Genomic DNA, 12,203 nt, shown 5'->3' on the forward strand with positions numbered 1-12,203 from the left:
ACTACTACAAGACATTATTTAAAGAAATTGAAGAAGACACAAATAAATGGAAAGGTATTCCATGCTCATGGATCAGAAGAATTAACATTATTAAAATGTCCATACTACCCAAGGCAATCTATAGATTCAATGCAATCCCTATCAAAATTCCATTGGCATTTTTCACAGAAGTAGAACAAATAATCCTAAAATGTGTATGGAACCACAAAAGCCTTGAATAGCCAAAGCAATCTTGAGAAACAACAATGATGGTGGTATCATGCTTCCCGATTTCAAATTATACTGCAAAGCTACAGTAATCAAAAACAATATAGTATTAGCATAAATATAGACACAGAGATCAATGGAACATAAACAGAAAGCCCAGAAATAAACCCATGCATATATAGCCAAGTAATTTTCAACAAAGGAGCCAAGAACATAGAATGGGAAAGGACAGTTTACTTTTTTTTTCTTGAACATCTTTAAAAATGTGTGTGTTTTTTTTTTTTAAATCAATTGGGTACAAAGTGTTTCACAGGTTTTAATTCTCCAAACAAATACTCAACCCTTTGCCCATGGCACCCCCTGTTTCAATGGTCTTTCTGGTAATCCACCATTTTCCCCTTACAGAAAGTTAATGGCTCAGAATAGACTCTCCTACAGAATTTACCAACACTAACAGATTGCTTAGAATAGAGACCTAGAGAAACTAAGAAGCAAGGTTCCTTCTCAGTGAGGATAATAAGAATCCCTCTAATGGCAGTAGACTTCCCATAGATACCACAACAAAGCACCATCAATTGCTGAAAACTAGAAAATAAATATTATTTCCAATAGTATTTCATTTTCTATTGGAAAAGTCTTCAAATTACATTAAATAAGTCTCTCTTCCCCTAAAGAAACAGTCTAGCTTTTATTAGGATGCCTGTAAAAAGTAAGTAACAGCAAGCACACAAAGTTAGTTTAACAGCACAGGGCAATGAATTGTATCCACTCACTCCCTAGAACCAAACTGATAAACTGTGCCACACCTGATTATATATAGCAGCATGACTGAAATAACCAAGCAAAAGATGATACATTCACAACTTATATTTAGGTGATGATCACAGGTTTATGAGAGTAGATCAGTCCAATAAAACAGTAACATAACAAACAGGGCAAGACAGATACCAACATTTCCCTATCCCTTTGCCAGAAGAGTTTTGATCCATATTGCAACAGTGCAAACAGAACATGTGACATTATATGTTAGACACTGCAGAAAAGTAACATTTAGGGAACAAAGCTTTTTAGTAGTAAATACTTCAAGTTGCCTTCTTCCCCAGTGATAGCAAATAGCTGATATTAAGCGTTTATTTTAAACTGGTACTAAAGGAATGGAAATGCAAAATTTTTAAATCAATGGTTTGTACCCTGGAATTGAAATTTCTTGAACTAGAAAAAGTGATTAATACAACATCATTTTATAAAAGTCTATGAAATAAAGTTAACTGTAAACAGATTCTTTTTTCATATCCAGACATTGTTTCCATCTATGTACAACAAAGTATACTTGGCTTCAACCCTTCCCTGCCTGAATCCATCTTAAATCTTTAAAGCAGTAAAATGCTTTATTTCTGGTGTTGCTACAAGTACTATATTACCATACTCCTGTTACAGAGTTTTAGAAGCTCAAATCAGGCAGACACTTATAGCCAAGATCTGCTTTTCACAGTTGAAAACAGAGCTACCCTCCGACCCAGCAAATGCTCCACTGGGTATTTACCTCAAAGATACAAATGTAGTGATCCGAAGGGATACCTGCACCCCAATGTTTATAGCAGCAATGTCATGTCCACAATAGCCAAACTATGGAAAGAGCCCAGATGTCCATCGACAGATGAATGGATAAAGAGGATGTGGTATAGGGGCACCTGGGTGGCTCAGTTGGTTGAGTGGCTGCCTTCAGCTCAGGTCATGATTCGAGGGTCCTGGGATCAAGCCCCACATTGGGCTCCCTGCTCATTAGGGAACCTGTTTCTCCCTCTCCCTCTGCCCACAGCTCCCTCTGCTTGTGTGCATGCTCTCTCTCTCTCTCTGTCAAATAAAGAAATAAAAATCTTAAAAAAAAATGATGATGATGATGTGGTACATATATATACAATGGAATACTACTCAGCCATCAAAAACAATGAAATCTTGCCATTTGCAACGATGCGGATGGAACTAGAGGGTATTATGCTAAGTGAAATAAGTCAATCAGAGAAAGACAAATACCATATGATCTCACTGATAATGTCAAATTTAAGTAACAAATAGAGGATCATAGAGGAAGAGAGGAAAAAATAAAACAGGATGACATCAGAGAGGGAGACAATCCATCGAAGACTCTTAATCATAGGAAACAAACTGAGGGTTGCTGGAGGGGAAGGGGTAAGGGGATGGGTAAGTGGGTGATGGACATTAAGGAGGGCAGGTGATGTAATGAGCACCGGGTATTATATAAGACTGACAAATCACTGACCTCTACCTCTGAAACTAGTAATACACTATATGCTAATTGAATTTAAATTAAAAAAAAAATCTGCTTTACATGTCCATAAACTTATTAATAAGCAGCCTAAACAGTAACACAATATACTGCATTCTGTAGTGTATAAATAAGCAATATCCACTTTAACTGCCAATTCTGTCTTATAGATACTTTAAAAAATTATTTTTGCATAGTTTTAAGTGCTACCAACAATCACAAATGTGAAATGCTTCCAATAAGAAAAAAAAAGTCAGGGACAATCTCTTTGATAAACGATGCTGGGAAAACTGGACATGTGTCAAGAAATGGAACTAGACCACTATCTTACAACGTACAGGAGAATCAACTCAAAGTAGATTAAAGACTTGAATGTAAGACCTGAAACCATAAAACATCTAGAAGAAAACATAGGTGATAACTTCTTGACACTGATCTTGGTATTGAATTTTTCGATCTGACTCTTTAAGACAACCAAAAGCAAAAATAAGTGGGACTACATCAAACTAAAAAGCTTCTGCATGGAAAGAAAATAAAAAGGTAACCTACTAAACGGGAGAAAGTATTTACAAACTATATATTTGATAAGGAATATCCAAAATATATAAAGAACTCAAACATCTCAACAGCAAAACAAAACAAACAAAAATCAAAACAATCTGATTTAAAAATGGGCAGAGGATCTAAACAGACATTTTTCCAAAGACATACCGATGACCAACATACACATGAAATGTTCAATATCACCATTATCAGGGAAATGTAAATCAAAACCACAATGAGATATCATCTCATACCTGTTAGAATGGCTATTATCCAAAAGACAAAAAAGATGTATTGGAGAGGATGTGGAGAAAAGGGAACCTCCATACACTGCTGGTGGGAATGTAAACTGGTGCAGCAACTATGAAAAACAGTATGGAGGTTCCTCAAAAAATTAAGAATAGAATTACCATATGATCCAACCATACCACTTCTAGGTATTTATCTGAGGATGACAAAAACACAAATTTGAGAAGATATATGCATCCCTACAGCATTATTTACAGTACCAAGGTATGGAAACAACCTAAAGGTCTGTTGATGGATGCATAGATAAAGATACATACAATGCAAAATATTACTCATCCATAAAAGAGGGAAATCTTATGATTTATAACAATGTGGATGGACCTTGAAGATATTATGCTAAATGAAATAAGTCGTACATACAAAGACAAATACGATTTATACAAAGACAAATATGATTTCACTTATATGTGGAATATAAAAAGTAAAACAAACCAAGCTCATAGATACAGAGAGTTAGACTGGTGGTTATCAGAAGTGAAAGGGTTCAGGGGTGGAAGAAATGGGTGAAGGGGGTTGATTGTATGGTAACAGATGGTAACTAGACTTATTGTGATGACCACTTTGTAGTATATACAAAGATTAAATTATTATTTGTACACCTAAAGCTAATAAAATGTTATACACCGATTTTATCTCAAAAAAGGGGGGGAAAAAGGCAGTGAAAGACACTTGAAGGAAAATAAGAAAGATAATACAGGAAAATTTCCAAGACCAAAATACAGTATTTTCCAGATTGAAGGGACTTACTAAGTGCCTGACAAAATAGATGAAAAAAGACTCCAGGAAAGAGCAGGTCCAGGAAAAAATACTGGTGAGAGAATCTCAGAATCAGCACTGCTACCAAATTAGGTGGGTGAAGAAAAAGGGCCAAAGAGGAACGCCCCCAGATATAAAGAATTGATAAATTATTTGAAAAATTTTTGAAAGGTTAGTGGATTTACTGGAAAAAAATTGCAGTTTGAAAAAAAATCTACAGGTATGTTTTCACTCACATAATTTTCTATAAACCTAAGACACTATTTTTTTTTTAAAGATTTTATTTATTTGACAGAGACACAGCAAGAGAGGGAACACAAACAGGGGCAGTGGGAGAGGGAGAAGCAGGCTTCCCGCTGAGCAGGGAGCCCGATGCGGGGCTCGATCCCAGGACCTTGAGATCATGACCTGAGCCGAAGGCAGACGCTTAACGACTGAGCCACCCAGGCGCCCCAAACCTAAGACACATATTAACATTAAGTAGTACATCACACACACACACACACACACACACACACACACACACACACACACACACTTATGTAGTCATAACAAGTCAAACATTAATTAGGATATCAGCTAAACTTGTCATATAACACTACTGGAAGAAATTGTTTGGAGTAAGTTACATTGTCACTTACTAGAGCTAATTCTACATATTTCATAAGCAGAAGTGATGAGATAATGTCTACAAGAAATTAAGATATAACATTATAAGAGTATTATCAAATGGAAGCAAATACCAAAGAACAGCTAAATAAATGACATCTGATTTCCTCTAGGAAAGAATTGAGGGCTGCCAAAGGGTGTGTAGGGGTCAGCTAATTTTCTTTAGGAGTCTTAATTTTATTTGATTTTTTAAAAGACTATATGCATCTATTACATAAAATACTTTCTTTAAATAGAGGAAAAATATGTCCAAGGCAATGAAGTTGCATTTTATTGAGAGTAATAAGATTACTTAAGAATGGCCATTTCACTGTTTGATTAATTTTACTGAAAGATGACCTAATCCAACTGTACTTACACCCCAGCCAACACATACACTGTGCTTACTGTTGAAATCATGTGCCTGTGTTTTCCAGACACCTTTGTTCCTGTAATCCTCTCTTCCTAGAGTGCATACTACCTGTGGGAATTCTAGCAGTCCTCCAAAGCCCAGCTGAAGTACTGCCTTCCTCCTCCACAAAGTCCTGATCATCTGTCTTACAAAGGGTTTCTCCCTTTCAACCCTACTCAAATCTGTGGATCCTGACTTGCTATGTATACGTTCTATTCCCAAACAAAACTGCAAGCTCACTGCTGGCAAAATACCCTAATGTTTTATGTAAGCAATAAAATACTAAAGCTAATGCCTTCACCTCAAATTAATAATTGGAAAGGAATTTTTTAATCACCAATTTCATACACATAACAGGCAATGTTCATTTTGCATGCTTCAATTTTCATTAAAATCATACAAAATATTAAAAATTAATAACTTGCAGCCGATACAAAAATATTCCCAAGTCCATCTTGTGTCATTTGCCAACTCAACCAATAATAAAAAATTCAAAGAGTTTCAATTAATTGGGACAAGAATTTTGAAATCTTTATCCTAACTTCAAATTTCTCTTTTCCTCTTTCTTAATCATTAGTCAGGAAGTGCACTTATTCTTCTCTAACTCTTTTGTAATTTTTTTAAAAAGAGATGGCAAAGTTAGGATACAGAAAAGGTAAAGAGACAAGTTTTAAGCTTGAAAGTAAAAACGTGGAGGGAATTGCACTAAATGGTTTGCCTTCTTATAAACAAGAAAACAAGGGGCAGAGGTGTGGGCTGAGGAGGAACTGGGACATAAGCACAGCAAAGGAAGACTGCATTAAAAATGTGAATTGCAGGGTGCCCGAGTGGCACAGTTGGTTAAGCATCCAACTCTTGGTTTTGGCTCAGGTTGTGATCTTAGGGTCATGAGATCGAGCCCCACGTTGGGCTCCATGCTCAGGGTGGAGTCTGCTTCAGACTCTCTCTCCCTCTACCCCTCCCCCCCCTCAGATAGATAGATAATGCGGATTCCTACATCCCATCTCTATAGAGGATGATTTAATTGGCATGTGATAGGGCTTGATCTCTGGGCTGCCACAGTTGAGAAGCACTGGCTTAACCTTTATTAAATATTTATTTTTGTTCTAAGTGTTTGCATGGATAAACTCAGTTTACCCAATGAGCTCAGGAAGTACACACTACTACGATCTCCATTTAACAGTTAGGGAAACTAAGAGTGGTGGTTTTAAAATGTCCACAAAGCCTGACACTTCTCCCTTCAAAAGAGGGCACCAAATTCCCTTCCCCTTGAATATAAGCCAGATTATTGACTTGATCTTCATGAATAGAATGTGGTACACAAGATGCTATTTGCCTTCTGGGGCTCAGTCATTAAAAGGATAGCTTTCATCTCTCTCGAGTTGCTCATGCTGAGAAAAGCCAGCCAGCAGCCAACTGGAGAGACCTGTATAGAAGAGACCTGTGGCCTCCTGCCAAGAACCAGCACTGAATTGGAGCCATATAAGTGAACCACCTTGGAAGCACATCTTCTAGCTCCAGTTAAGCCTTCAGATAATTGCAGCCCTTGACATTTCTTGATAACTTGACAGACCCTGAACCAGTACTGCCCAGCTAATCTACACCTAAATTTCAAACTCACAGAAACCGTGAAAGAAAGTAAGTGTTTACCATAGTTTTAAGCCACTTCATTTTTTAAAAAGATTTTATTTATTTATTTGTCAGAGAGAGAGAGAGAGCACAAGCAAGGGGAATAGTAGGCAGAAGGGGAAGCAGGCTTCCTGCTGAACAAGGAGCCCAATGTGGGACTTGATCCCAGTACCCTGGCATCATGACCTGAGCTGAAGGCAGACGCTTAACCGACTGAGCCCTCCAGGTATCCCTAAGCCACTACATTTTGGAGTAATTGTTATGTAGCAATAGGCAGTTAACACACTGAGACACAAAAAGGTTAAGTAATTTGATCATATTAATGCAGCTAACAAATGGCAAATGGAGATTTGAAAATAGAATGGATCCAGATCCTCTGCTCTAACCCACATGGTGGTATTTCTTTCTTCAAAAATGAAGATTATCCTGCCTATACCTTTTTAGTGCTGGTGCTGGGATGAAAAGAAATGATATAAATATCTGCTAGCAATTGAACTAAAGAGTCAGTAGTTATTTAGCATCTATTATTAACACTAAAAGGCATAAGTTCTTAAAGAGAATATTAAAATAGAAACAAAAAACATAAATTATCAATACAAATTAAGAAAACACACCCCAGTAAAAAATTTCCCCACAGAAAATCATTTATTTTAAACTCATTTTGTTACTTCCAGCTACGCCAGTCATTTAAGATTTCTAATACAAAAACATCAATTTTGTAATTTCTCACCAATTTAATTAGTATCCACCATAGGTTTTTGCTATTTTTTACCCATACATTCATTAAATTGTGATACATTTTTAAAAACACAGTGTTATGGACTAAATTTTATCCATAAAAAAGTCACAGGTTGAAGCCTTAACCCCCAGTGTGACTCCATTTGGAGATAGGGCCTTAATGGAAGGTAATTAAGGTTACATGAGGCCATAAAGGTAGGACCCTAGTCCAATGCACTGGTGTCCTTATAAGAAAGAAAAGAAACACCGGGAGAGCTCACACACAGAAAAGGCCATGTGAGAACACAGTGAGAAGGTACCATCTGCAAGCCAAGGAGAGAGGTCTTATCAGAAACCACCCCTGCCAGCACTTTGATCTTGGACTTCCAGCTTCCAGAACTATGAGAAAACAAATGTCTGTTGTTCAGATGAGTCGACATAGAGGACTATGAAATTCAAATCTTTACCTTTCATCCCTTTCTCCTAAGCACTGACAGTCATTTTAGTCATCTATTTAAAATGAGGTCCTCTTCATGGCCTCATAATTACCTTCCCCTTGTGACTTCCATTATTTATATTAATGGACCAACTGTCAAGATGCCACATCGGGATCTCTCTTCCTTCCTCAATAGCAATAGCAGGATCTGAGAAAGATGACTAATAAAGCCCCACAAAGAGATCATCAGACCCTACCAAGCTAATAGCATGTGAGACTTTGGCTTAAGTCCCAGATTCACCTGAGGACAGGTAAAGGAGCATTAGCGAGCTGCGAAAGTTCATGACTGTGCTTCTTCCTTCCCTGACAAAAGATCAGGTCTGACAGCCTAAAGCATTTGAATAAGTAAAGGCCCCACCCTAGGTACAGACTGAAAAGATATGAATTACTATAGACAAAAAAACAACAGTTGCCTCAGGTCTCCTCAAAGCACTAAATTAGCAGGGAGCTCTCCCTGGTGCTACTTCCACTTTATCTTAAAACGTTCTTCCTGATTTATTAGTTTCTACTCACAACAGTGTGACAAACTGGTCTTCTGGCAGCACGGCCCTCCCCAAACATATGGACATCAGGGTTGGGCCACCACACTACTCCCCTCCCTAACCCACTGTTCTTCAAGTCACATAAACTCAAAACTGTAGAGTTATCTCTGACTCCTTTCTTACTCTCATTAACTACTGGCCACCTGTAATGTTTATGTTTTCTTTAAAATTCCATTACCAGTTTCTGTTGGGATGCTGAGAAAGTTCTGGAGATGGATAGTGGTGATGGCTGTACAAAAGTATGAAGTGCTTAATGCCACTGAGGTGTGTACTTAAAAGTGGTTAAAATAGTCCATTTTATGTTACATACACTTTACTACAATTTAAAAAAATTCCACTGCCAATTATTTGTCAGATGCAGGTCCTTAGGACCAAGACCTAGGTTTCTGTGGGTCTTCTAGAGATTCTCCCCGCACCTTCCCATCCATCCATCTTACAGAGCACCGCTAAAAATATTGCTTCCATCCTAGGACTTCTTTCTTCAAAAATGGACTGTTTGTAGGTCAATATTAATTCCTTAACCTAACATTCAAAATGCTCTATCATCTAGTCTCAGCCTACATTTATTTATTGTTTGTTTTGAAGAGAGCACGAGCATGTGAGGGGGGAGGGGCAGAGGGAAAGGGAGAGAGAGAATCTTATGCAGGCTCCTCGCCCAGTGCAGAGCCTGACTCAGGGCTTGGGGCTCTCAAGATGGAGATCCTCCATCCTGAGATCATGACCTGAGCCAAAATCAAGAGTTGGATGCTTATCCCACTGAGCCACCCAGGTGCCCCTCAGCCTACTTTTAAAGTTATTCCATTTGCTAATTTCCTGTAGCTATGCACAGCTCTGTTAGACATTTCTGTCTCACACTGACAGTTTTTGCTCATGCCCTTTTCCTTGCCTATATGATTTTCCTCTCCATCCAAAGTGATGTGCCCCATTTTACCTTTTCCACAAAGTGTTCTCTGACCACCATAATCCAGACTGATTTCCCTCTCTCCTTGTTACCACTGACTGGATGTCCTTACCACTCATTTGAAGTACTGTAGAATGTACACCACACACATTCCAACTCCTCAATTAAAATCACACACTCCTTAAAGTCAGAATGTTTAATCTTTTATTTCTTGGTATCATCCTGCGTCTAAGTAGGAGGGGCTAAATAAATAATGATGGACTGATCCAATTCCAATTCATCAAGTAACAAAAAACATTCATTGTGAGATGGGCATACTTGCATTTATACTGCAGAAGATTTTCAATAGGGAACATTCAAATAAAGGAATTTCTAGTTAATCCTAAATGAAATGAATGGTATCCTAAAATCTTTTTATTGCTTATAATCCACATCTATTCCCAAAACATAACTGAGACTGTTAAAATAAAAAAGTGGATATGTTATTGGCCCACCTAGGTAAGGATAAGAGATCAAAAATCATGAAATACTGCCAAGCTGAGACAATTATCCTGGAAACCTCAGTCAAGAAAGGCAAGTTGTTGCAGTCAGAGGTAAGTTTAACAATACCACGGGAAAGGATGATCGCACAAGTCCTTTAGAGTCTCTCTTAAATACGAACTGTCTAAACCAGGGCTGTGCCTCAAGCAAAAGGTTCTGGCAGACATCAACTTTAGATGGAAGTTTTTGATAAATACCTGGTATGCAGAAATATTGGTATGCGAACTCAAGATACAATCTCAGAACTTTAGACACCAGTCAAGTCTAAAATTGATAATCTGTTATACAAGAGAAAGAATCTAAATGGTGTTCTTCACACAGAGGGTCATTGTTGATCTGCATGATCAAAGGATGATCTAGAACTGCAGGAATGCTTACAGGCAACAGACTGTCCTCAATGGAAGTTTTGGTTTAGCTTAAATGTCTGAAAAAATACTTAGTTGAGGCTCTACAGTTCTATCCCATAAAGCACGGAAGAGAGGATCCTGATGTGAAAAATTATGAAATACTCTGCTCTTTACACAGGATAGAATTTGAAGGCCCTTAATATTTAAAAAAAAAAAAGAAATCTGGCATAGGATTGTGACAGAATATAAAAGCTATTTAATCCGTTATGATGAGGACTGAAATATAAAAGTAGGGTAATCTTTTTTATCAAAACACGTTTATTACATATTTATTGCATTTTAATGTCCAAGTGTAACATCTGCCTTTAGTGAGTCTGTAAAGAGCCTTGCCACTTCCAGCTTTCGAGTGACCAGCTGAGCGTGTACCCTCCACTCTAAGAGTACCACATACGGCATAAACCAAGAGAAGCACCATAGCTCTTTTCTACCTGAATTATTAAAGAGAAATTTATTTTCAAGAGGCTGTACTATCTGATAGCTAAAAGCATACTTTATTTCCTTCCGTCACTTAGCAGCCTGCAACTAGTAGTGTACTTCCATTACTAGCTCCTTCATTGAACATCTCAGATCTAGCCCTAAAGGTTTTTAGGAAGTGAGAGACTACTGCTACTGTGGCAAAAGTATCTCCGCCCCATTTAGAATTTGTTATTTGTGCATAATCACACAACCCCTTAGGTTGCGTATATAACCAGCTTTACTTTTAGAATGATACCACTTGCTTTTTATGACGCAAATCAGTTTTTCTGGCTACCAGGGAGAAAGGTCATAAATGAGAAGATAATTTACAAAGAAGAGCTAAAGTATAACAAAATATTACTATAATGTAACAAAAAATAAAACACTGCATTCCCTTTATCAAATGAAAGCTATTCTAAGAAACCTGATAAAACCTTTTAAAATTCACAAGTATTCACAAATATTAATATAGTATCATTAATATTAGTATCTTAAAATTAAGACATATTAATAATAAAGATTCTTAGCAATACTAAGTATTTGATTACTAAATATTTTGTATGAAGGACATATTTAAATCTTCAACTAGCTTTTGTAGCAATTATTTTAAAATGATTTTCAGAAATTTATCTTAAAATTTAACATCTCCGTGACAAGGATAAAATAATATTCTTAGAAGAATCAGTTAAGGAGCAATGGCTACCTCCTTCAGATCCTCATAGATATAAACACGAAAAAGTTCAGTTTCTAATGAACAAGCCTCAAATAGGTCACTTACTATCACTTACCGATATGGAAATCTTTATTAAAAGCACTTAGATCACCCGAACAAATGGTTCTGCAATTTTTGCTTTCATATTTGATCACTATTTTTCAGTAGACTACAACATACAATGTTGTAGTTGGCTTTCTCACTTACCCATTCTTTAGCATACTTACTACATGTGAATAATTATACCACTGCTTTAAAGGAATGTGGTTTTAAGCAACATCCTTTTTAACCTGGCAATTAGCACTCTTAAAAATATATGTTCTCTTTTTCACTCTGACATGGCACAAATCAGGAAAGAAATGGCTTTTCAAGACTAAATCATTTCTCTTACTATATTTGAGAGGGAGAACTAAATAATGATCATGCCTATAATTACTACCTTTAAATGTGAAGTTTCTTCATTCAAAATCACTTCATAATGCAATCAAAAACCAATTTTCCTCCAGTTGTGTAAAATGAACACAATTATTTTAGGAATCAGTTTTGCTTGTGAGAGAAAGACAGCACACTACTGACCATTCAGTCTCAAAAGGTCACTAACCAAATACAATTTAATTAATACTTCCAACTTAATGCCTTAT

At 36.9% G+C, this 12,203-nt stretch overlaps 1 protein-coding gene across 7 annotated transcripts in view; it reads right to left on the reverse strand.

The window, feature by feature from the left end:
- FAM13A (family with sequence similarity 13 member A) overlaps nt 1–12,203 on the reverse strand; it is a 369,758-nt gene that overhangs the window by 297,513 nt on the left and 60,042 nt on the right. The gene's annotated exons all lie outside the window — the stretch shown is intronic.

Source organism: Zalophus californianus, chromosome 2 (genome assembly GCF_009762305.2).
Source record: "Zalophus californianus isolate mZalCal1 chromosome 2, mZalCal1.pri.v2, whole genome shotgun sequence".
In the NCBI taxonomy this organism is placed as follows: domain Eukaryota; kingdom Metazoa; phylum Chordata; class Mammalia; order Carnivora; family Otariidae; genus Zalophus; species Zalophus californianus.